The following is a 24359-nucleotide window of genomic DNA, read 5'->3' as shown; positions in this document are numbered from 1 at the left end:
TTGTTAAATATGTCACAATTTATAACTTTTCCATTCATTTTGGAATTGGGGAACTCCTTTATCCATCGTAGTGATGGGACATTCGACTCATTTTACTGAATCGATTCATTTGATTCCGTTCTCGTTACTGAATCAATACAGTGATCCGATTCATGGCACATTAGAGTCACCGCTCCTACTGCATCTGTGTAGTATGTAATGGTAAGACAGCAGCAACATTCAGTACTCTCAGCTGCCATCTGGTCTTCATACTATGCTTTCTTAGAAAAACATGCTAGTCACTCTAATACATCGAAGGTTTCCAGGATGGGAAAGGTCCTGGATTAGGAAGGTAGCAGCCATGGCCTTAATTAAAGTACAGTCCCAGGATTTCCTGGTGTAAAAATGGGAAACTACGGAAAACCATCTTAACGGCTGCCAACGATGGGATTCAAACCCATCAACCCCCGAATGCAAGCGCATAGCTACATAATACTAACCACACGTCCAACTCGCTAAATCATTTTTGAAAATATGTACTGTATTTTTCTATCAACAGAGGATTTTTTTAAATCATCATATTTTGTATAGGCTACCCGAGAAGTAGAGTAGCCCACTGGTTTTCTGATTCAACATACTGTTGGTTAAGTTATTGCATCAGTCGGCTCACTTACTGTCCACATATTATTGAAGTCTTGTGCAACGATGTGACATACGAACTGAGACAATACTGAGCCATTCTTCCCAATATAAAACAGGTACTTTTGAATGGTCATTAGAATGACTCATAGTCATAGGGCAGGCTAGAGTCGAGTTTAATTATCAAATGTCAACTAAGTTATAATACTTTCATTAAACTAATAAATAGCATAACCTAATAGCCTACCTACTTACTAGCTACTTTAGAATTATGTTTTGACGACCTTTTTTAATTACAAGTTGAAAATAAATCCATCTATTATTTAAACCTCCCTGTAAGAAGAGGACAGTGAATGCAAGTGGGTATTATTTTCAAATGAGCTGAGCTTGGGAGTCCATTTAGTGTACGATTCTTTCAGTGTACCATGGCTATGTATGTATTGCTTCAGAGGAAGCCCAGCTCTCCGCCAGTGTCCACTGTCCAGCGTGCCGATAAAGGAGCCGTGTGTATCTTGTGTCTCATTGAGCCGTGCTCGTTCACGATTCTTTCGGTGTGCCATGATTCACTGTCTCGCTGCAGCAGAAGCTCGGCTCTCCGCCACCCACCAGTGTCCAGTGAGCCAATAAGGAGCCGTGTGTATAATGTGTCTCACTGAGCCGCGCTCGTTCACGATTATTTCAGTGTGCCATGATTCACTGTCTCGCTGCAGCGGAAGCTTGGCTCCCCGTCAACGTCCAGTGTGTGTGCCACTCAGCACTGTCCGCTGGGAGTAAGCTGAATCGTGTGCCGTGAGCTCGCCGTTCCTGTGAATCAATTTACTCGGACACTTGAATGAATCGATACACTGCTTCGAATCATGCATTCAGTAGCCAACACTAATCCATTGCTGAATTAAAAATGCATTGGAGCACAGTTTGACATAAATGCACAATCACACCAAGATGATGATTCTTGTTGTTTAAAGGGGCCTAACATCTAAGGTCATCGGCCCCAGAATCAGACTGAAATCTTTTATATGATTGAATGCAAAATTTTAGTCTCCAGTACTTCAAAGAGAATGCTTTCAATTTTCCAACTTCTCATGTTAACTTCAGGTGTTTTACATAGAAATCACTTGATGACATCCAAGACTTCCATGATGTTTGTTTATTGTTACGGTATACTGGCTTACTGCAGCCTAGGAAACCAAGCAACAATCACCAACACAATGTCATTGAAATCATTACTCTTCTTTTACAAGCAATTTCTTTTTTATTTGAAAGAATATGTATAATAGAGAAAAGCAGATTCTGAAGTCAATTTAGGCATATTTTGCCACTAATAAACCATCAACTTTGAAAATATATTTATATAAATCATGCACATATACTTTTGTTTTCATGTACTGTTCAGCAATGAACAAAATAAGTTTTTGCCTAAAACCTGAAGTCTACTGGTAGCGGTATCCCTTATGTTCCATACCGACATTTGCATCTTGTATTGTGCCCCAATAATAATAGCAATAAATAGCCTTATAAATCCCCTAAGGCGATGGCCTCCTGCAATGCAGGGAGAATGTTCAGGTTAACTCATGAGGTGAGCAGGTCCTGAGGAACATTATTATATAGGTTATTTCCTAGTTTGTTTCATGAGAACATTTTACTGCATTTTGTACACTTCTGTAGTCTCACTCTGAGTGAATGCAATTGTGTACTTCAAGATTAACAACTCGCAAAAATGTATTATTACATTCTTGATACTTGTACAGTTAATCTCCAGGGAGGGTTGAAATTCCTTCTTTGTGAAAGCGTACTCCTGCACATTTCGTTCTTGCATAGGTTCTCCTCAGAATGTTTGTGGAGGTGTCTTTTTAAGTTCTTGACCTTCTACCCACGTGAAAATTTTTAAACTTGTGTGTTCTCTTTTCACTATGTTTTCTGTGATGACTTATAAGATCACCACTTCATGCGAACGTCTTAATGTCTATATGACATCTGTCTTGCTGCTTGCCTGAGTGATCAGAAGATGACCATCATGATTCCCATTGTATATTTCACCCCTGTTCAGAGGATGTACTGTAACATACTTAACACTTGCGCGGCTTCTTAGCGCAGTGTGCACGATGATGATTTTTATGTTCATCACTTGTTGTATTCTTGGCACTTTTACTGTTTTATCCTGGAGTAATTAGGCAGGTGACTTTCAGGTTTCCCTCTTTGTGGAAGTGAGCTATTGTATATTTCACTGTTGCATAATTTATATAATATGTATTTTAATCGACCTAGCGTATCACAGGGTTTGTGCCTTAGTACATTTCAAAAGTGGTCTGTAGTCTCGCTGTGAGTGGGGGTGGAAGAATAACACCCATGGTATCCCCTGCCTGTCATAAGAGGCGATTAAAAGGAGCCCTAGGGGCTCTCAACTTGGGGGGGGGGGGGGGGGGCGCACACTTGCGCGCGGCGTGGGTTGGCGACCATGGGCCCTTTAGCTGAGTCCTGACATTGCTTCCACTTACTTTAGCAAGGCTCCTCACTTTCATCTATCCTATCCGATATCCCATGGTCAACTCTTGTTCTTTTCCAACCCTGACGATATTAGGTTTGCAAATCCTACGGAGTCTTTCATTTTCACGCCCTTCGTGGCCCTTGTCTTCCTTGGCCAATACCTTCATTTCTTGAAGTGTCGGATCCCTTCAATATTTTTTTCTGATTAGTGTTGTATAGAGGATGTTTGCATACTTGTACTTCCTCTTAAAACAATAATCACCACCACCACCACTTACAGACGTAGGATATGTATAAAATTCTTTATTTAGGAAATTGACGCTCAACGGATTTGCCATTAGGGACAGTATTGTACGATTTTTATGTTTTTGAATATGAATGACAATCGGCTGTTTTAATAGATTGTGAAATGTAGTTCTACCTAGACCAACTAATAGACATCGCATTTTTTAATATTAGAATTTTTAATTTCAAACTCAACATATTGCCGTATCATATATCTTTATTATACGATGTAATATAAAAAAGAATTGTATTTAATAAGGTTTCTTAAATATTGTTATTAATAAGTTTGCTAACGACAAATCATATATATAAATTCTAGATCAGTGTTACCAATCAGACTTGTAAAGACATTAGGGCTGAAGATGTTCAGAAAATGAACAAAACATGTATTATGTGTTAATAATTAGGCAATAAAATAAGGATGAGATCCTAATTTTGCATTGCTTGTTAGGTATTGAATAGGTGGAAAACTAAGTTTTTATTATTCTCCTTTTAATAGATTTTCAAAATGAGAATAGTCTCTTGCATTGGCTAAATTTGACGAGAAGAAGAGATAGAATGATAGGACTCATCTTAAGACACCCAGGACTTGTTCAGTTGGTTTTTGAAGGAAGTGTAGGTGGTAAGAACAGTAGGGGTAGACCAAGGTATGAATATGACAAGTAGATTAGAGCAGATCTAGGATGCAATAGTTACGTAGAAATGGAAAGGTTAGCACAGGATAGGGTGGTAGGGAGAGCTGCATCAAACCAGTCTATGGACTGATGACTCAGTCAACGACAACTCTCCAGAATTACCTGTCGGTGAATCATGAGACAATGATAGGTCTCTAAGTTCAGCCAACTTTGAGTAATCATAAAATCAAATCATTGAATGATCACTCCAATATAATTGCAGGCGAAGACTTACCCTAACCCGCAATACATTCTGTACTTAGCTAAGCGACTAACACTTTAGTTAATATTCTGATGTATGGGATTTACATCCTGAGTTAGTTAATATTCTGATGTATGGGATTTACATCCTGAGTAATGTCATTGCATGCAGCCATGTTTGATTACTACCTGTCAAACCAGAGAGTGTATACTTCCTTTAATCACAGAAGAATACTATTCCTTGCTAGATACTCCTTGATTTTCTAACCTTTCCCAGCTTCCAAATATGTTCAACACATGGCAGAGCATCCCTAATAACATACTTGTTGCTAAGAGAAAAAAGTCTACATACAAACAGACCCCATCATGACACCTGCTTTAGACCATATCTGGGAACACCTATCGAGGGATAACCTAGCTACACTAGAAAGAGTAAAAACCATGTTTTTTTTTAAAGAGCTGTGTCTGGCAAATAACTCTCCTTTGAAACTAACCTATGAGTTCACAAGACAACCGTTCTAAATAGAAGAACTGCAATTTAAAATACCATTGCCTTCTATGATACAATCCAAGCTTTGCATCAAGAACTGCAGGATAAACAAGTTAATATATGGTTAGACTTTTATCAAGCAGACATGATGCTGTCAGAATGGATGAATTGTGGCTATGAACTGCGGCTTCTTACTAAATGTTCACAAAACCATTGAAAAGGACAGGCATATCAAGACGAGTTATCTGATCTATTTACTGTATAACAAATGTTGGGGTGCAACTTGGGTCCTCTAGTAATTTCTTAATTTTACACCTTCACTGCACTTCACTTTAGTGCTAGAAGTGTGAATCTGTTGAACGTTGGTGGTGAAAAGGGAAAAGGGGTGTAGCTGGACCCGTCAAGGATGAACTGGGCGAGAGAAAACACAAAATTTCCTTATTTGCTAATTGTTTCTGAACTAAGTACCTCGCTCCCAATTGTGATTCCTCTTAAAGAAATATCACCATCATCACATCATCCTTTAAACAGAGTTCTACATTATCAAATAAGATGAGCATGGTGTTAAAAGCAACATCACATCGGACATTACATTGGACATCACGCAGGATGTCATGTTGTATATCTACTGAAGTGACTGCGTCCTCCACGAGACATCTGTACATAAACTCTTTCTCGGAATCAGGTCTTCTAAATGTGATATCTGTCTGTTCTGGGGAAATTAAGAAAAAAAGAAGAGAGTGCATGTTATTGTATTTGGAAATCCTGTGTTCGAAACTTGATGCAGAAAACACGTACTTTGTTAAAAATGCACAAATTTTAAACAAAAATGTCCTTTTATCATTGGCAGAACTTGTGATGAAAACCACATGTTACATATTGCGTTATTATATGTTGAAGCTCTTGATTTGCTTGTTTCCAATCATCTGTCATTATGGTGTCTGTTGAATAAAAGTCATTCCAGATATAGCTGCATTTTTCTATGAGAATTTCGGGTGTGTTCTCATACGCCTTAGTGTTTGACAGGTGTATGTGCATTCTGATGTCTTCTATGAAGAAAGTTTCTTTGGTATTAATATTGGATTATACTTAATTTAAAGTCCTGTTTATTGAATTTTTACACCAAAAATGCTGTCTGTGTTAAAAGGGCTCATAATATTGATTTAAAAGTTCTTATATTTAATTCATGAGTCATATTTTACAGGAATTGTTCATATCCGAATTAAATATTCTAAATAATAACAAACACTACAGTATGGAAAAGAAATAAACACCAAAGAAAAACAAAGACAAATATTTCATTTACTTTTTTTTTTCCAAAAAGATTTTCACCTATATGCCCTTTTTTTTACATTGACTGCCTCATATTAGCTATGAAATTGTTCATTAGATGTAGATTGATTTAGAAAAGACCAGCACATTTTTCCTATCTATATCTGTTTATTTCTCCATTTAACATTTAAACTTTAATTGATTTACTATTTACTTATGCCAATGGAGAGCATGTTATGAAAATGTAGCAGAGAATTATTATTATTATTTTTTCAATGTTTAGTATCTTCATATGTGTAAAGAATACTTGTAAGTGTTTAGATGTATTTAAGATGAATTTTGTGATAGCTCTTAAGTCCTTATCAACAATATTCTTCAATTTGTTTGAGAGTGTTAAAATATCATGTCATGTATTTTGATTCTAAGCTGTATTCTCCTTGAGTTTAGTATGCCAGATTATGTAATAACTCCCTCAAGATGATGTATGTCTTGAACTAACCACAGGGCCTTCATTGTTTGTTTAGACAACAGCTGAGTACATCAGTGCACTGCTTTATTGTTGTTCCACCATGAACTTCTTGCAGTTGTGAGAGCACCTCTGTCTGCATCTTCATAAATTGTTAATTTATGATGATGATATTAATGAGCATGTTTGTTTCCTCCTTTACTACTAATCTTTCTGACATAATTTGTGCTATTCATAGTAGCGATTATTGAAATGATGTAGGAAATAAATATAACATTAACTTCCACAATCCACAATTTAAAAACAAAATTATTTATTATTGTTATTATTATTATTATTATTATTATTATTATTATTATTATTATTATTATTATTATTATTATTATTATTATTATTATTATTATACTTATCAGGCGAGTTGGCCATGCAGTTAGGAGCACGCAGCTGTGAGCTCGCATCCAGGAGATAGTGGGTTCGAACCCCACTGTCAGCAGCCCTGAAGATGGTTTTGCGTGGTTTCCCATTTTCACACCAGGCAAATGCTGGGGCTGTACCATGGCTACTTCCTTCCCATTCCTAGGCCTTTCATATCCCATCATCGCCATAAGACCTATCTGTATCGGTGCGACGTAAAGCAATTAGCAAAATAAAAAAATTTATTATTACTATTCCTTTCTTTACATGGCATGACTCAGGCTATAAAGCCTGTTACTCTGCCAAACCATGTCTTATAATGTACATATGGTTTAACATATATTACACACACCCTCTCTCTTTCTAATACTAAACTAAATTACTAATTACTAAACTTAACACATAGTTATAACAACACATTAAAGGAAAGAAAAAAGGAACTACACTGACTGACAGAGCAAATGCAACACCAAGAAGGAGTGGTCAGAACTTTATGCCAATTGCAGGGTAGACTGACGTCACTGAGGTATGCTCATGATGTGAAATGTGCCGCTGTGCTGCGCACGTAGCGAACGATAAATGGGACACGGCGTTGGCGAATGGCCCACTTCGTACCGTGATTTCTCAGCCGACAGTCACTGTAGAACGTGTTGTCGTGTGCCACAGGACACGTGTATAGCTAAGAATGCCAGGCCGCCGTCAACGGAGGCATTTCCAGCAGACAGACGACTTTACGAGGGGTATGGTGATCGGGCTGAGAAGGGCAGGTTGGTCGCTTCGTCAAATCGCAGCCGATACCCATAGGGATGTGTCCACGGTGCAGCGCCTGTGGCGAAGATGGTTGGCGCAGGGACATGTGGCACATGCGAGGGGTCCAGGCGCAGCCCGAGTGACGTCAGCACGCGAGGATTGGCGCATCCGCCGCCAAGCGGTGGCAGCCCCGCACGCCACGTCAACCGCCATTCTTCAGCATGTGCAAGACACCCTGGCTGTTCCAATATCGACCAAAACAATTTCCCGTCGATTGGTTGAAGGAGGCCTGCACTCCCGGCGTCTGCTCAGAAGACTACCATTGACTCCACAGCATAGACGTGCACGCCTGGCATGGTGCCGGGCTAGAGCGACTTGGATGAGGGAATGGCGGAACGTCGTGTTCTCCGATGAGTCACGCTTCTGTTCTGTCAGTGATAGTCACCGCAGACGAGTATGGCGTCGGCGTGGAGAAAGGTCAAATCTGCAGTAACTGTGGAGCGCCCTACCGCTAGACAACGCGGCATCATGGTATGGGGTGCTATTGCGTATGATTCCACGTCACCTCTAGTGCGTATTCAAGGCACGTTAAATGCCCACCGCTACGTGCAGCATGTGCTGCGGCCGGTGGCACTTCCGTACCTTCAGGGGCTGCCCAATGCTCTGTTTCAGCAGGATAATGCCCGCCCACACACTGCTCGCATCTCCCAACAGGCTCTACGAGGTGTACAGATGCTTCCGTGGCCAGCGTACTCTCCGGATCTCTCACCAATCGAACACGTGTGGGATCTCATTGGACGCCGTTTGCAAACTCTGTCCCAGCCTCGTACGGACGACCAACTGTGGCAAATGGTTGACAGAGAATGGAGAACCATCCCTCAGGACACCATCCGCACTCTTATTGACTCTGTACCTCGACGTGTTTCGGCGTGCATCGCCGCTCGCGGTGGTCCTACATCCTACTGAGTCGATGCCGTGCGCATTGTGTAACCTGCATATCGGTTTGAAATAAACATCAATTATTCTTCCATGCCGACTCTGTTTTTTCCCCAACTTTCATCCCTTTCGAACCACTCCTCCTTGGTGTTGCATTGTCACTGTCAGTCAGTGTATATAAAATAACCCAGAATAAAGACAATTATCCTGATGCATCAAGAAAAATAAATTCAGTAAAATTTAGTGACATACAGAAGGAAATAACAAAAGAGGAAAACAGAATCCATATATTTACACTCTGTCCAAGTGCCGCTGCAAACATTTCTTTCTAAGTACCAATTCAGATAGCATGTCCGTTAGGTAATTGTGCAACGAATTCCATGTTCGAATTGTACCGACAAAAGAATTATTGTAGAGGGTGGATCTGTGATTTGGTATTTTGAGGGTTAGGTTAGCTGCAGCTCTGGTCAGGATGTTATGGATGGATGAGAACAATTGGAAAGAATCTGTTAGATAGAGGATGTCTGCCTGTATATTATTTTGTGGAGTAGAAGCAACGAATGGTAATTACAAGGCTGGTTTATTTTAAGCCAATTTAATGTATGGAATGCAGGAGTTATATGATGAAATTTTGGAATGTTCAGTAAATAGCGGTCGAATGTGATTTCATATTTAAATATACCAGGTATTCTATCTTTTTATTTTCAAAGTCTTCCTCCACTTGGGGTCCGATTAAGACAAAATATACACTAAAACGATATCATTCAAAAAAAAAAAAAAAAAAAAGTAAATTATAAGTTCACAATCTCAGTCTGGCAAATACAAGTGATGTCTGATTATAAGAAGAGAACTTCTGAGTGCTTTTAGCCCCCAGTTGATGAACTCCTTGGTAGTGATGTTGAAGGTCTTCATTAGTTCTGTTGTCTTCTTAGGGTCTGCCCCTCTCGCACCAGTCATGAGACCCCTTACTTTTAAGTCGTCCCAGCTCACATTTATTCATATAGATAATACGGCACTGTAGGCAGGCAGATAGGCTCCTTTCTCTGTATACTTTATCTGGTTGATCCTAGTGCATTTCAAATCATTCTGTCAGATCTAATTTACATCCTTTCTTCCCTTTAATGGTGATCATGTCTATCCTTCTTGTGCTGCCATTTACTCTGAACCATGGACTTCCTCATGCACTTGAAATCCTTTCTCACGGAGCGTCTGTGCTATGTACGATCTGATGATGTGATGTCTGGTATTTCGAAGAGCATCACTGAAGGCACAGGAACCCAAGACATGAGGTAATGTTTCAGTCTCACTACATCTTCTGCAGCAGTTACCATCAAGGGACCTTCCCAGTACAGCTCTTACAGGTGCAACATTACATGCTATTCACAACGCGTCTCTCCACTCCATGCTAGAAAGGCCATTGTATCTGTAGTGCTGATTGAAGCTGTAACATACCAATTAATAAAGAAAGGATTTTGAAACATGAAAATAAATTTGGAATCGTTAAAACCATATCATAAAATCAAAATTAAACAAGGTAACATACACCAAAACTAATGGCAGGATGTGGACAGCGGAAGGAACCCTACGAGGTTATGGATCGAAGGACTTTTGTGGTCGAAAAATGGACCAAAGAATAATTTAGTTAATACCTATTTATTATTTAAAAAAACATCAAAGAAAGAGTAATAGGAATACTACCAGTAGCACAAACACAAAATAGAAACACAAACCCTGATGAAATGAAGTTGCAGTCTTGCAATCTTGTTGATACTAGTCTTAATGGAAAATACCTCCAGATGGGTCCGCTGCTCCAAGTGGGTCGATATTCAATGAAAATTACAAGTTGAAAATGTGAAGCAACCACCTTCACCTAAAAAAAAAATGAAAAAAAGAAATACAGGTGATAGGAAAATAATATGCCTTTGCTGGCGAGATGTAGTGTTTACAGTGCACAATGTCTTCTGGTATGGGCTATATCAAATTTGTTACTTTCATTGACCTGTCACAGTCTCATCCTTGGCTTTGACAATATGAAAGTGACTGAGGTATGAGTGATGCTAGTAATACCATTCCTTATGCAGCCAGTCCCTGTTATGAATGGTGTGAAAATATCGCTCATAGGGTCAGTTGGTGCATACATTTCAGTGGGCTTGGCAGACTGATATGTAAGAGCAACTGCTGGCTCGGTGAGGAAAGCAACGGGAAACTACCTCACTCCTCGTTTCCCTAGTACGCCTCTTCAGTGACGCCTAGGCTATTTATGACAGCTGTTGGCGAAGCTGCAAAGGATCAAACCAGCCTTCGGGCTGATTACCCAACATACATACACAGGAAAATAATTCCAAATGAAGAAGATTTACTGAGGTCAAGTTTAGTGAGAAATTTCATTTAAGTTACAAAACTGTTATAAAAAGCTTGCCTTGTGTGAACGTGAAGTTGGATGTAAAACCTCTTTATACCATTGTAAATTACAATTGATTTCTGATAGAAAGATGGAGTGGTGAACTCCTGTGACAAATTAAAATTAAATAAAATTAAGTTACATTAGGAAATTTAAGATTGCTTACCCGAAGAAAAGCTACAGCTCCCATGGAACACAGAGCTCCCGGACAACATGTCCACTCTACACGATCCTGAAGACCAAGAATGAAGCTCTCAAAGGTAGCCTGCGCTGGGTGGTGCAACAGAAAACAGCACAGTAAAGTTAATGACCAATGAATGCACAGGAGTTACTGTTCGATTTTATATAAGCCAATGAAATTTAAATTTTTAATTTGATGCTTGTTGTCTTGTCCTTGGAAACTTCTCGAAGCTTGTATCTTGTGCAAGTCCCAGAAAAATCGACACGTGCGGTACAGGGTGTCCCGTAAATTTCAACGATAAAATTTAAAATAATCCAAAATTTACTTGAAGAAGGCCAAATATGTATAATATTGCAGTACACGTCACAGTATCCAGTTTGCAGGATATTTCCAGTAACCCTCCACATGGTGCTACAGCCCTGACAGGCCTTGGGATATCAAGCGAATGCTATCCATCATGAAGTTGTACAGATAAGAAGGTGATAAATGGTCCACACAGCAATCCTCTCAATGTTATCTTGGCTTTCTTGACTGGGCCCCTGTTTCAACAGCAGATAACACCTCAGTTGTTCTCATCTAGGTTGAGTGGACCTCAAACCAGCCCTCAGATTCAGGTAAAAATCCCTGACCTGGCTGGGAATCAAACCTGGGGCCTTATGATATGAAGGCGGATCAAATATAAACGGGAATTTGAATGTATCGCTGCTGTTAGTAATAATTCTGAGGTGGAGCTTTGCCGGGATGTTGGTGGGGGTATCTGGAGAAGGAGTTTGCGCACATGAACGACAGTGGAGAGCTGGGCTGCTTCAGTACACCATGAGTGTGCAAGGGGTGCACACGTCTGTTGCGCAATGCATCATTATCAAATTTCTTGCAAAAGAGGGCACCAAACCTTCCAAAATTTTGAGATGGCATCGCGCACAGTTTGGGGAAGAAACACTTTCGAAGATTTGAGTGTGCGAGTGGGCTAAAAAATTTATGGCAGGATTAAAAACCATGGAATATGTACCTCATGAAAGGAGACTGCAGACAACATTGTTGCCATTCGTGATATTATTGGTGAAGATCGGCAAATACAATTTTGCAAATTGTTTTAGCTGTAGGAATAAGTTACAGAAGTGTTGGAGCCAAGGAACAATTCTTTATTTGTTTGTTTGTAAAATTCTGTAGAGAGTACAAATTAAACAATTAGAGGTCCTGTGTGCTCTCAGAGAACTATCCTTTTGTGGTTAAAAGAAAGTCTTTTATTTCTGTATCCTTGTTTTGCTTTTTGTATGCTTTCTACACAGTAGTCTCCAGTTAGAGGGAGCAGAATTTAGAAATAAATTCCTTATTATAATATTATACCATATACAATTCTTACTCCATTCAAATTCAGAATCTATTAGTTTCTCTTTTCTCTGATTGATTAGTTTTAAATTATAAAAATTAAAGAAATAATCATTTAATATGTGTGTCTGAAACATGTATTGGTAAAATTTCTTTGTACAAGCCTTGAAAATTAATACGAGGAAACTAAACATTTAAATCCTGTTAGGAAATAAAGATTGGTGATGCTATCTAGTAAATAAAATGATTAATAATAATAATAATAATAATAATAATAATAATAATAATAATAATAATAATAATAATAATAATATATATACACAAGTTTTGTCTGTACATTGCTCAGAATTAAAAAAGAAGGGCATTTTTTTATCAGTCATGTCCACAGTAACAAGGAAATGCACTTTTTAATTTTCCATCATCTCTGTCTGTTGGTCTGTCTGTCTGTATGTGTGTATGTATGTACGTGCATCACGAGAAAATGGCTGAAGAGAGTTTAATGAAAATCGGTATGTGAAGATTGTAGTAAATCACTACAATCTAGGCTATAAATAACTTTTTATTCACACTGAGTGGAATGATAGTTTAGGCAAAGGCCTAAATTTCAGTTCTCAAAAATCTTTGTTATTAGTGATCCTATCGTTAAATATACATAACTAAAGTTATATACAATTGCATTCCCAATAATTTATTTCTTATGCATTTTTACCATACCGGCTATGATAACAGAGATATTCATGAATTTTGATTTTTGTTGCTAAGTCCATATCAGTGCCGAGCTACGAGAATATGGTTCAACAGATCTAATGAAAATTGGTACGTAAAGTTGGAGAATAAAGCACTGTAGTCTATGCTATAAATAGTTTAATTTGCGCTGCATGAAATGGTAGCTTAGGGGAAAGTGCCTAAAATTTAATTTTAAATATATCTAAACAATTTAATGAAATCTTATTCACAGCGTGTACATGATTTCATCTTGAATTCTGTATACAATGTATACAATGTAGAATTCCATAGCGAAGCACGGGTACACCAGCTAGTAATAATAACAATTTGGTCTCAGCTACTATGTTGCTGATGTTTTGATATGATGCCTTATAGGCTGCCTGCCTGTCAGTTTGATGTTCCATTTGTACTCTGCCATATGACAAAATATCAAAACAATGTTGGATGACGTATGGACATTTTTAAATGAATTTTGTCGGGTAAACACCAAATGTGTTGTTAGAGATCCTTTACATGCCAACATCTAGTGCTCTGTGGACTTCCTTCTTCCCTTAAAAAGTCTGAATACTTCAGCAAGGTTTGAACCCAGGCTCTTTGGATCTCTAGGCTGAAACTCTACCACTGATCAACAGAGGAAGTTATCATGAAGTTCACAAGTAGGGTGAGCTGGGATAATTCTGATCATGAAGTATTTTTGTTCTTACAAAGTGTACAAAAAGAATTGAGTAGGCTTTTTTTGTGGACCATTGTGTGCTCTACGCTGTTGGACTACCAAATGGAAAAACTTATTGGTACACAGTGAAAGGATAAAAAGAAGGGTACACTGCATGGTTGGAATTACCTCAGGTGACTCTGATTTAGATCTTTGCCATCACTATTGCCTGTCTCCCAATTCTTGTGTGTTCACCTACCTATTTATTAGCCATGGATTTTATTTGCCATGTATCTTATATTGACAATGTCTTCCTATGTATTGCCTGAATTGCCTGTGATGATTTCCACTGGCAAAATTCGGTCTGTAGTTTTAAAATATATATGTGGATTTTAGAGTTGGTCTTATATTTATATGATACCATTTATGTTCTCTTTCGTTAACTTTGTGTGTGTGTACTACTGGTTATTTTGTATGTGTTGTGGTATATTGTGTGTGTATTACTTAGTGTTTGCACTGTCTGCACTTCATTTGGGAGCAACAACTTGGATTAAATTATTAATAATGATTAATTATTAAGGTATATTAACTTCTTCGAGAATGAAGGAGCTTCATTTGTTTTATATGACTTACCTTTATGATATTCTTTAGATTATAGCATATGTTTACGATAAAGCATTCTTCTTATTATTTGTCAAAGAAATTAATGTGTTAAGTTTCTGATGAAGATACATCTATATATGCTGAACTTTGAATGATGGGGAAGACACATGCATTATCTGAGGAGTGTTCAGGCAAAACCGAACATATAATGCCCACCACCCCCTACCCCCAAAAAAGTGAGCAATGGTTTTGATACAAAGCATCATTTGAATCTCTTTCTCAAATGAAGTCTGACCAAAACCAAACATAACCTCCTAAATTGAAGGTCTAGGACTTAACTAAAGCATGCTTGTCTTAGTGGTATGACTGAGCAAATGTGAACATGTCTGAATCATCAATCACTGGCTGAGTATTTCATGTGTCACTTTTCACCTCCCTGCTCCCCACAGGAACAAATCTGCAAGCATCTGAATGAAAACAAACAAGTCACATGTGATTTGGGCAAAACCAAAAATGTCCATTTTTACACATGGATTATTTAATTGTTAATAGATTTTTTGCTCTGTGCCAGTTGTACGAAGCTCTTTTCTGTGTCAGTAAAAAAATCAGAAAAGTTGCACATTCAAAAATTGCTCTCCAGTTCCTAACTTATGTTTATCTTTTAAAAGAAAAGATAGACATAAAGTCTGGATCTGATGGACATGTTTGATTTTGCCTGTACACTCTTAATTTGTCTTGACAGTAAAGTACCTGTCTTTAGAAGAAGTGCTGAATCACTTCTATATTTATTGGGATTATCTGTTTATAACTCTTTTTATCATAAGCTTTTCTTTACTTATTAATTGAAGTCAGGTATCTATTCGTACCTGTTTTTGTATTATAACCATCTCTTTGCAAATTAATTTTAAAATTTTTTCCTTGAACAAATACAGTTCAGTTTAAAGGTTAAATACATATAGTTCACTTATCTGATTCCAATATTTAGTGGTAACTAATAACAATATTTTTCAATTTTTATTTTATTATATCCACTAGAAATGAAAGTATTCAAGCTCTGAAGACATTTTCAGTCATGAAATTACAAACGTTTTGCTTCAATGTGGCAGTGTGCTAATTAGTTGGAATGCCAAATCCCTACAAGGCGCTGACAGCTGGTGTGCCACCCCCTGTGGGTGGTGGACGCAGATGAAGAATATAGCCACAGTATCCCCTGCCGGTCATAAGAGGTGACTAAAAGCGGCGACCAAGGGATGCTGAATTTTGAACCATGAGATTACCTGTGATTAGTACCATCACATGAGGAACACCATGCATTGACTTTTCTTGTGATTAGTATCACTATGTGAGGAATACCATGGATCTGTGGGTGGTTCACTAGGGGTTTACAGTACTCGTGTATAGTATTGCAACTATGACGGAGGCTCCCCTCTGTCCAGGTTCGGTTGGAACACCCAAGGAGAAAAAAGGAAGCTATCTACACTAGGGTGTTTCAGCATCTGGTTGTGGACATCATAAGCCTGCATTTCGAGGAACACCGTGGGTGTGGGCATTGCCTGTGATTAGTACCACTATATGAGTGACACCGTGGGTCTGGGTTGCCTCTGATTAATACCACTATATGAGCAATGCCGTGGGTCTGCGTTGCCTGTGATTAGTACCACTCTATGAGGAATACCATGGGATACCATGGGTCCCTTAGTACCACTATGTGAGGAACACCATGGGTTTGCGTTGCCTATGAGTGGTGCCATTATGTGAGAATCGCCATAGGTCTGCATAGTACATTACCTGTGAGTAGTACCACAACGTCTGGAACACCATGAGTCTACATTACTTGTGATTAGTACCGCTGCATGAGAAATACCATGGTTCTACTTTACTAGCGATAAGTACCATTATGAAGGGCCATTGACCTGGATTTTGAACCCCTTTAGACAACAAGCGTTATCGATTCAGGATTGTGCTTTGGAAGAAGCCCCTTGGTCAGTATATACCATTGTTTTAAGTTAGTTTCTGGAAAGGTGGGGTGTTGTGAGTTGGAGCCACTGATTGTTTTAAGTTCATTATCGTCGTTCATCATCAACTTTTTGAATTTTAGTCAGTGGATTGATTTTGGAATTATTTCTAACTTTTAATCATTTGAGTTGGATCCGCTGATTATTTTACATTCATAGGCCTAATCATTCATTCATTCTTCATCATCAAGTTTTGAATTCTGGTCTGTGGATGTATTTTGGAATTTTTGTTGTTGTTGCTAGTGGCTTTGCGTCGCACCGACATAGATAGCTCTTATGGCGATGATGGGATAGGAAAGGCCTAGGAGTTGGAAGGAAGCGGCCGTGGCCTTAATTTAGGTGTGAAAATGGGAAACCACAGAAAACCATCTTCAGGGCTGCCAACAGTGGGATTCGAACCCACTATCACCCGGATGCAAGCTCACAGCCGCATGCCTCTAATCGCATGGCCAACTGGCCCAGTTTTTGGAATTTTAAATTGTCATTACTTTTCGTCTCATTTCGTACCATTAGGGGTTGATGACCTAGATGTTAGGCCTCTTTTTTGAAGTACAATGCAGTGACGATACAGCTCTGTGGATCAGTGGTAGAATGGAGGTCTCTCACAGGTTAAAACGTAGCAGAGGTCATGTTATATTGAAGGGTGAAGAAATGTCCATTCAATCATACATGTCGTATGATATTGGCATGTAAATGATATATTGATTCCCCTAGGGAACCACGGTATGCACTAGCCATGCATCTTGGTGGGTGTGCTAGGTACCCAATGATGAACCCAACGCACACAGGGGCAAAACACTGGCAACCAGGAATGAGTTAGCTGGAAAATTTATAATGTCCAATAACAGAACATTTATATCGGCATGTAGAAGAAACATTTGGTGTTTATCTGACAAAATTAATTAAAACTCAGCCATAAATTTCCCAACAGAGGTCCGATTTCTCTGCTGACTGGTGCGAGTGAAATGCGACATTGAAATTTGCATGCGAACAGTCTAAATCAGGTATGGCAAACCTTTTCCGATTAGCACGTCAATTAAGGTCTTTTTTATTACATTTTACTGTCTAGTGTGTCATCAGTTATTGTTTTTTAAAATCATCATGAAACCCCCCGCATTTGACTTCATTTAGATATTAGATTGCGTTACATATTACTATCGCAGCTTGCACCTGGATCGAACCTCCCACCCTACAACATATCCATTGCGGATACTCCACTGGAGCAGGTTGACCACTTTTTATATCTAGGAAGTATCCTCTCAACAAATGCTCACTGCTCACAAGATTGGGATAGGAGAATTGGTACTGCCCACTCAATGTGGGAGTGTCACAGTCCGCGTGGCCGCGTCTCCTACGATGCAGACGTTCGGCATTGGGTACCTACCTTCCTCACTCAGTGGAGCGGGGATAACACGAGGGGACCCGTCACGACTTCGGCCTGGCGGGCAGGTTTTAAATGAACGCAACGCCCATGCTCGAAACACTTCTTAGCTCTGTGACGAGAAACCCATGAAAATGATTGCTTTTCCTCCACTCACCGTGGAGAGAATGATCGAAAAATGAAAAAAAAAAACAACCCTGAACCTTGGATCACTCAGCTCGTGGGTCGATGAAGAAAGCAGCAAATTGCGCGTCGACTTGTGAACTGCAGGATACATGAACATCGACATTTCGAACGCACATTGCGGTCCATGGATTCCGTTCCCGGACCACACCTGGCTGAGGGTCGGTTGCTAAAACTGAACGCGACATTGCGTTCGAAGGAGGGAGCATCACGGTTCGTGTGGTCACGGCCGCTGGACCGGTTGACACCACCACTGAGAGTGTCTGAGACGGGAGGGTTGGTCCACGCAACGTCTTTGTGTCTGCTGGCGCCAGTTCACCGCCTTTGCCCCGCGACCAAGCTCGAAAGTGCGTGCTGTGTGTGCAGCGACCGAACATTTTGTGCGACATGCACAAACCAAACACGACTTCAGAGCAGGCGAGACTACCCGCTGAATTTAAGCATATTATTGAGCGGAGGAAAAGAAACTAACAAGGATTCCCTTAGTAGCGGTGAGTGAACAGGGAAGAGCCCAGCACTGAATCTCGCAGGTTCACCCTGCCGAGAAATGTGGTGTTTGGGAGGGTCCACTTATCCCGGGAACCTGCGGCGAGTTCAAGTCCTTCTTGAATGGGGCCACGCTCCGCAGAGGGTGCCAGGTCTGTAGAGACCGCTGCAGCTTCTGGGAGGATCTCTCCTTTTTTTTTTTTTTTTTTTTTTTGCTAGGGGCTTTACGTCGCACCGACACAGATAGGTCTTATGGCGACGATAGGATAGGAAAGGCCTAGGAGTTGGAAGGAAGCGGCCGTGGCCTTAATTAAGGTACAGCCCCAGCATTTGCCTGGTGTGAAAATGGGAAACCACGGAAAACCATTTTCAGGGCTGCCGATAGTGGGATTCGAACCTACTATCTCCCGGATGCAAGCTCACAGCCTCGCGCCTCTACACGCACGGCCAACTCGCCCGGTGGATCTCTCCTTAGAGTCCGGTTGCTTCAGAGTGCAGCCCTAAGTGGGTGGCAAACTCCATCTAAGGCTAAATATGACCACGAGACCGATAGCGAACAAGTACCATGAGGGAAAATTGAAAAGAACTTTGAAGAGAGAGTTTGGACATTTATCCTGTTGTGTCTTCATGAATAAGGAACTTTTTATTTTTTTAATGCTATTTGTTTGTGGCATCGACCTATAAAGATCTTTTGCCCCTACTTGCACTATGTGATATGAACCTGCATGTAATTGGAATGGAGGAAGTGTACAGTGTTAAATGTGAGGAAAGGAACGTTAAGGACAACACAAACACCCAGTCCCCAGGCCAGAGATATTAATAATTTACAAGTAAAACCCCTGACCCAGCCGGGAATCGAACCTGGGGCTGCCGGGTGACAGGCGGACGCGTTGCCCCTTACACTGCGGAGCCGGACAATAAGGAACTTACAATGCATACCAAGATCATGATTTACCGTGCTGGTGTCATATCAACACTGCTTTACTGTTGTGAAACTTGGACCGTCTACCGTCAGGATATCAAAAAGCTAGAACGTTTCCACCTACAAAAATTTAGATCCCTCTTCAACATCAAATAGGAGGACTGGGTCACCAACATCGCAGTTCTTGAGAAAGCACATGCGATAAGCATTGAGACAACCATCATTGGCCACTGTCTCAGATGAATAGGGCACATCGATCGCATGAGTGAAACCACGCTTCCTCGTCAACTTCTGTATGGTGAACTCTGTTCCGGTACAAGACCTCTTGGATCCCCTTTGAGGTGTTTCAAGGATTAGCTAAAGCATACTATGAAAAGAGCTGAAATTCAATCCTGGGATACGCTTGCTGAGAATCGTACAGTTTGGCGCGACACCGTCTCTACATCAGTTTTGGTGTTTGAAGAAGAACGACGGCGACGTGAAGAGGATAAACGACAAGCACAGAAGCTCCATCAAGCTCAGTTCCGCCCTCTGATCTGTGTGGACGTATGTTCCATGCCAAGATTGGGCTACTAAGTCAGATGAAACATATTCACAATGCTTTGTGAGTGTGAAAACGTAAACTGCTGAAGAATATGTTTACTCGGATATGAGTCGCAGGCGACGACATATAAATCGGTTCGACTGAATGTTACATGATTTTATCTTGCAAACAACACTGAAAATTACATTTCAAAACCAGGTAAATTTTAAAAAGAAGATATATTTTTCTGAAAAAAAAAAACTCTGTGGCGCAACAGCCCCAAAGATGCATGGCCTAGCAAGTGACTGTTGCTCAGCCTGATGAATCCTTACGAACCAGGCGAGTTGGCCATGCGGTAAAGGGCACGCATCTTTGAGCTTGCATCCGAGAGATAGTGACTTCGAATCCCACTGTGGCAGCCCTGAAGATGGTTTTCCGTGGTTTCCCATTTTCACACCAGGCAAATGCTGGGGTTGTACCTTAATGAAGGCCATGGCCGCTCCCTTCCAAATCCTACTCCTTTCCTATCCCATCATCGCCATAAGACCTACCTATGTCGGTGCGACGTAAAACCACTACCAAAAAAAAAAAAAGATCCTCATGGCCGTTATTCTTGGTTTTCTAGACCAGAGCCACCAGCCATCTCACCATCAGATAGCTCCTCATTTGTAATCACATAGGTTGAGTAGATCTCGAACCAGCCCTCAGAACCAGGTGAAAATCCCTGACTTCACCAAATTTCTAACCTGGGATTCTGTGTAACAGGCAGGCATGCTGCTCCTACACCACAGTGCTAATAACATTTGTAATTTATTATTATTATTATTATTATTATTATTATTATTATTATTATTATTATTATTATTATTATTATTATTATTATTATTATTATTATTATTATTATTATTATTATTATTATCACATACATTGCAAATGAATGAAGACATATGGTATCAAATCATTGAGAGGAGATCAATTTGATGAGAAGAAGAAATAGAATGATACAGCACATCTTAAGACACCCAAGACTTGCTCACTTGGTTTTTTAGGGAAGTGTAGGGGGTAAGAATGGTAGGTGTAGACCAAGGTATGAAAATGACAAGTATATTAGAGCAGATGTAGGATGTAGTTACATAGAAATGAAAAGATTAGCACAGGATAGGGCGGTATGGGTGGCTACATCAAGGAAGTTTATGGGCTGATGACTTAAACAACAACTGTAATGGTTTAGGTTTTATTATTTTTCTATTTATTTTTCAATCTGATTATCCATTCATCAAAGTTGATGGATTTTCTATGTGCATATGGGAATGGTATGACGGCAACCCTGCTCTTGTTTACCGGCACACGGCATGCAGAAAGGGCAGCAGCTGTTGTGGGACTTGCCCTGCACTACCATATACCTTTGCACTCATGGAATTCTTTCCATTTTGATATTCATTTCAAGCACCGTGCGCTTGCTTTGCTATGAGACAGAGGCATTGCTTCAACACTCCATGCAAACAGTGTGTGAAGCTTGTCAGTGTGAACGTAGCTGGCAGAAGCGACCAAACTGAAAGAAATTTGAGGAAGCCTAGACCTCGCGATAGCGGGTTACTTTTCCTCACTTTTGCATGTGTTACCACACGAGTACAAGGGATGATCCTTCCGTTTTGACTCTTCTCCTTAGCACATATGCAAGCTGAATCTGGCATAGAAGTACTGTGGGTTATTTCTTCAATACCTCGTACTAATTAAAAATTCATATAATAGCATATATTATTAGACGTGATAATATAGCCACAGGGTTGAAACCTTGGCTCATTTTCTGAAATTCCTTATTTATTTATTTATTTATTTATTTATTTATTTATTTATTTATTTATTTATTTATTTATTTATTTATTTATTTATTTGTTTGTTTGTTTGTTTGTTTGTTTGTTTGTTTATTTATTTATTTATTTATTTATTTATTTATTTATTTATTTATTTATTTATTTATTTATTTATTTATTTATTTATTTATTTATTTATTTATTTATTTATTTATTTATTTATTTATTTATCAGAAGCACTAATATATACATATAAATACAAATCGTACAACCAAAAGACAAAAATATAACAACATAACAATCATAACATAAAGAAGAAGAAAAAGATAAGGTCTTAATATGATAGATCTGGCCTATATAGGCGACTTCCTGTTGAGCACAGTGCTTGGAAAAGTAGATGCTGCATTGGTTCCTTAATGTGAAGACAGTCTTTAGAAATCACAAACTACAATGGTAGGGTCTAAGACCACAGAACAAGGCAGAAGAACAAACTTATTTGGTTGCTGACTAATAGTTAGCCACTTTCATGGACTCAGGTGTTGCTTGCATGAGGTCTTCCATAGTACATGAAGTTGGACACAGGTTGCATTGGAGAAGATGAGGTGTTGTCTGTGGAGAACCACAATCAGACAATCGCAAGTCTACCCAAAAACCCCTCTCCAACTGCTTAGATTTGCATCTTGTGATACCTGAACACAATCTATTGAGAGAGGTCCATGTTAGCCAACTTTCTGTATGACCAGGAGGGAGTTCTTTGATTGGAGTCTGCCATTCTTCTGAGCGTTTGAACCTCCCTCGCCATTTACAAATTTGGGCATGGTGTGCAGTCCTTATGAGAGCCTCCATTGTTCTGAGGTAATTTTTACTTGAAGTCAAACATGGACAAGCTAGGTGGTGATCATACAGAGGGTGAGATTCTGATGTATCAACTTTTTCCTTCTCATTCTTTGCCGTTACCTCCCGACGGATATCAAGTGGTGCAATCCCAGTACAATTTTTCCAAAGGCTTAGGCTGTAGGCAACCAGTGACGATTCGACAAGTCTCATTAAGAGCGACGTCCACCTGTTTAATATTGCAGTCTCTCTAATACTGACAGTAATCACTGGGCAGATATCATTGCACTTAAGGAGAAATCATTGAGCCTATTATCAAGTTCAAGACCCGTGAGATCTAGACTGAGTGAGTCAATGCCCCCAAGAAACGCATCTGCCGATTGCTTTTGATAAAAGTACTAACAGAAATGTCTATATTTCAAGAAAGAAAATTAAATAAAATTTTTGAATACACAAGAACCTCATTTATCTAGATTAAGTGGGACCAGAACTGATCTGGATTATCAAAAATCCAGATAATCTGGAAAAACTAAAAAACAAACAAATACAGTACATATATATCTATTATATAATATATATATTATATAATCTATTAACATAAGTAGTACAGTAAAACCTTTCTTTCAATTGTACAAAAAAATATAACATTTTTCATACGTTTATGACTGTTTTATGCACTAAAGTAAAGTATGAGTTTTTTCTGTTTTACATTTGTATAGTGTTTGCGCGCAGCACGATCACAAAGACATTTTACTAACAACAGTTCTGCCGGTGTGGTTTCAGTTAAGGATTCTATACAGGCCATCAGTTTGCCCAGCTGCATTGTTGCCTCTCCATGAATCATTGTTTCTTCTGATGGACCACCGGTTTCATTTTCAAATTCATCATCAGTGAATTAATAGTACATTGCATTCAGTAGAGCGTGGGTTCGAATCCCACCTCGGCCATCCTAGGAATGGTTTTCCACAGTTTCCCATTCTCAGTTCCAGGGGAATGCCAGGACAGTACCTTTGATAGAACGTGGCCGAATTACTTCCAATTCCTGCCATTAATTATCCTTGGCGGAAAAGACATTCAAGAAGAGTCGATGCCGTAAAAGAAATACTGTACAAGTAAAAATAAATTTTTATGGTTTTTGATCCGGATGAACCAGAGATCTGGATTAAGGAGGGATGGATAAATGAGGTTCTTGTGTATATATAAAACAAACAAAAGAGGGCTTTATATCCTTATCACTTTTCTCTGTGGATCAGTGGTTGATTATCAGTCTCTGGATCCCAAGATCACAGGTCAAATCCAGCAAAGGGAGCAGATTTTTGAATGGCATCATTAAAGTCTGCTCTGCATTCCATGTTATACAATATCGGCATGTAGAGATGTGACACATTTGATGTTTACTCAACAAAATCCTCCATTAAAACTCAGCCATAGGTTGCCAAGCAGGGTTGCTGTTCTTCTGCGATCTAATTGAGTAAAATAGAACATCAGATCTGACTTGCAGCCTGCCTAAATGGTTAAACCAAATAAAATAATTGACTTATTCCAACTTTTCAATACAAATTGGTAGTGTTTATTAAATAAACATTTAATGGGACTAGTTTTGACCTATTTAAAGACCATATTGTGTGTAGAATAAAGTATTTGAAACACAGTTGTTTTAAAGATGGTCTTAAAACCTTAAGTTTGACACTATGAAAAATTGTTTATAGAATAGGTCAA

The 24359-nt window shown here is 39.2% G+C and overlaps 1 protein-coding gene and 1 non-coding gene across 2 annotated transcripts in view; both read left to right on the top strand.

Moving 5' to 3' along the window:
- Window positions 1–24359, top strand: part of Rim (Rab3 interacting molecule) — a 738199-nt gene that overhangs the window by 302611 nt on the left and 411229 nt on the right. The window lies entirely within an intron of this gene.
- LOC137503038 (5.8S ribosomal RNA) lies at window positions 18072–18226 on the top strand. Its single transcript, XR_011019011.1, has one exon. It is a non-coding gene; the product is annotated as a 5.8S ribosomal RNA (ribosomal RNA).

The sequence above is a fragment of the Anabrus simplex genome, chromosome 14 (assembly GCF_040414725.1).
Source record: "Anabrus simplex isolate iqAnaSimp1 chromosome 14, ASM4041472v1, whole genome shotgun sequence".
Classification (NCBI taxonomy): Eukaryota; Metazoa; Arthropoda; class Insecta; order Orthoptera; family Tettigoniidae; genus Anabrus; species Anabrus simplex.
This window is presented reverse-complemented; position numbering and strand designations above follow the sequence as displayed.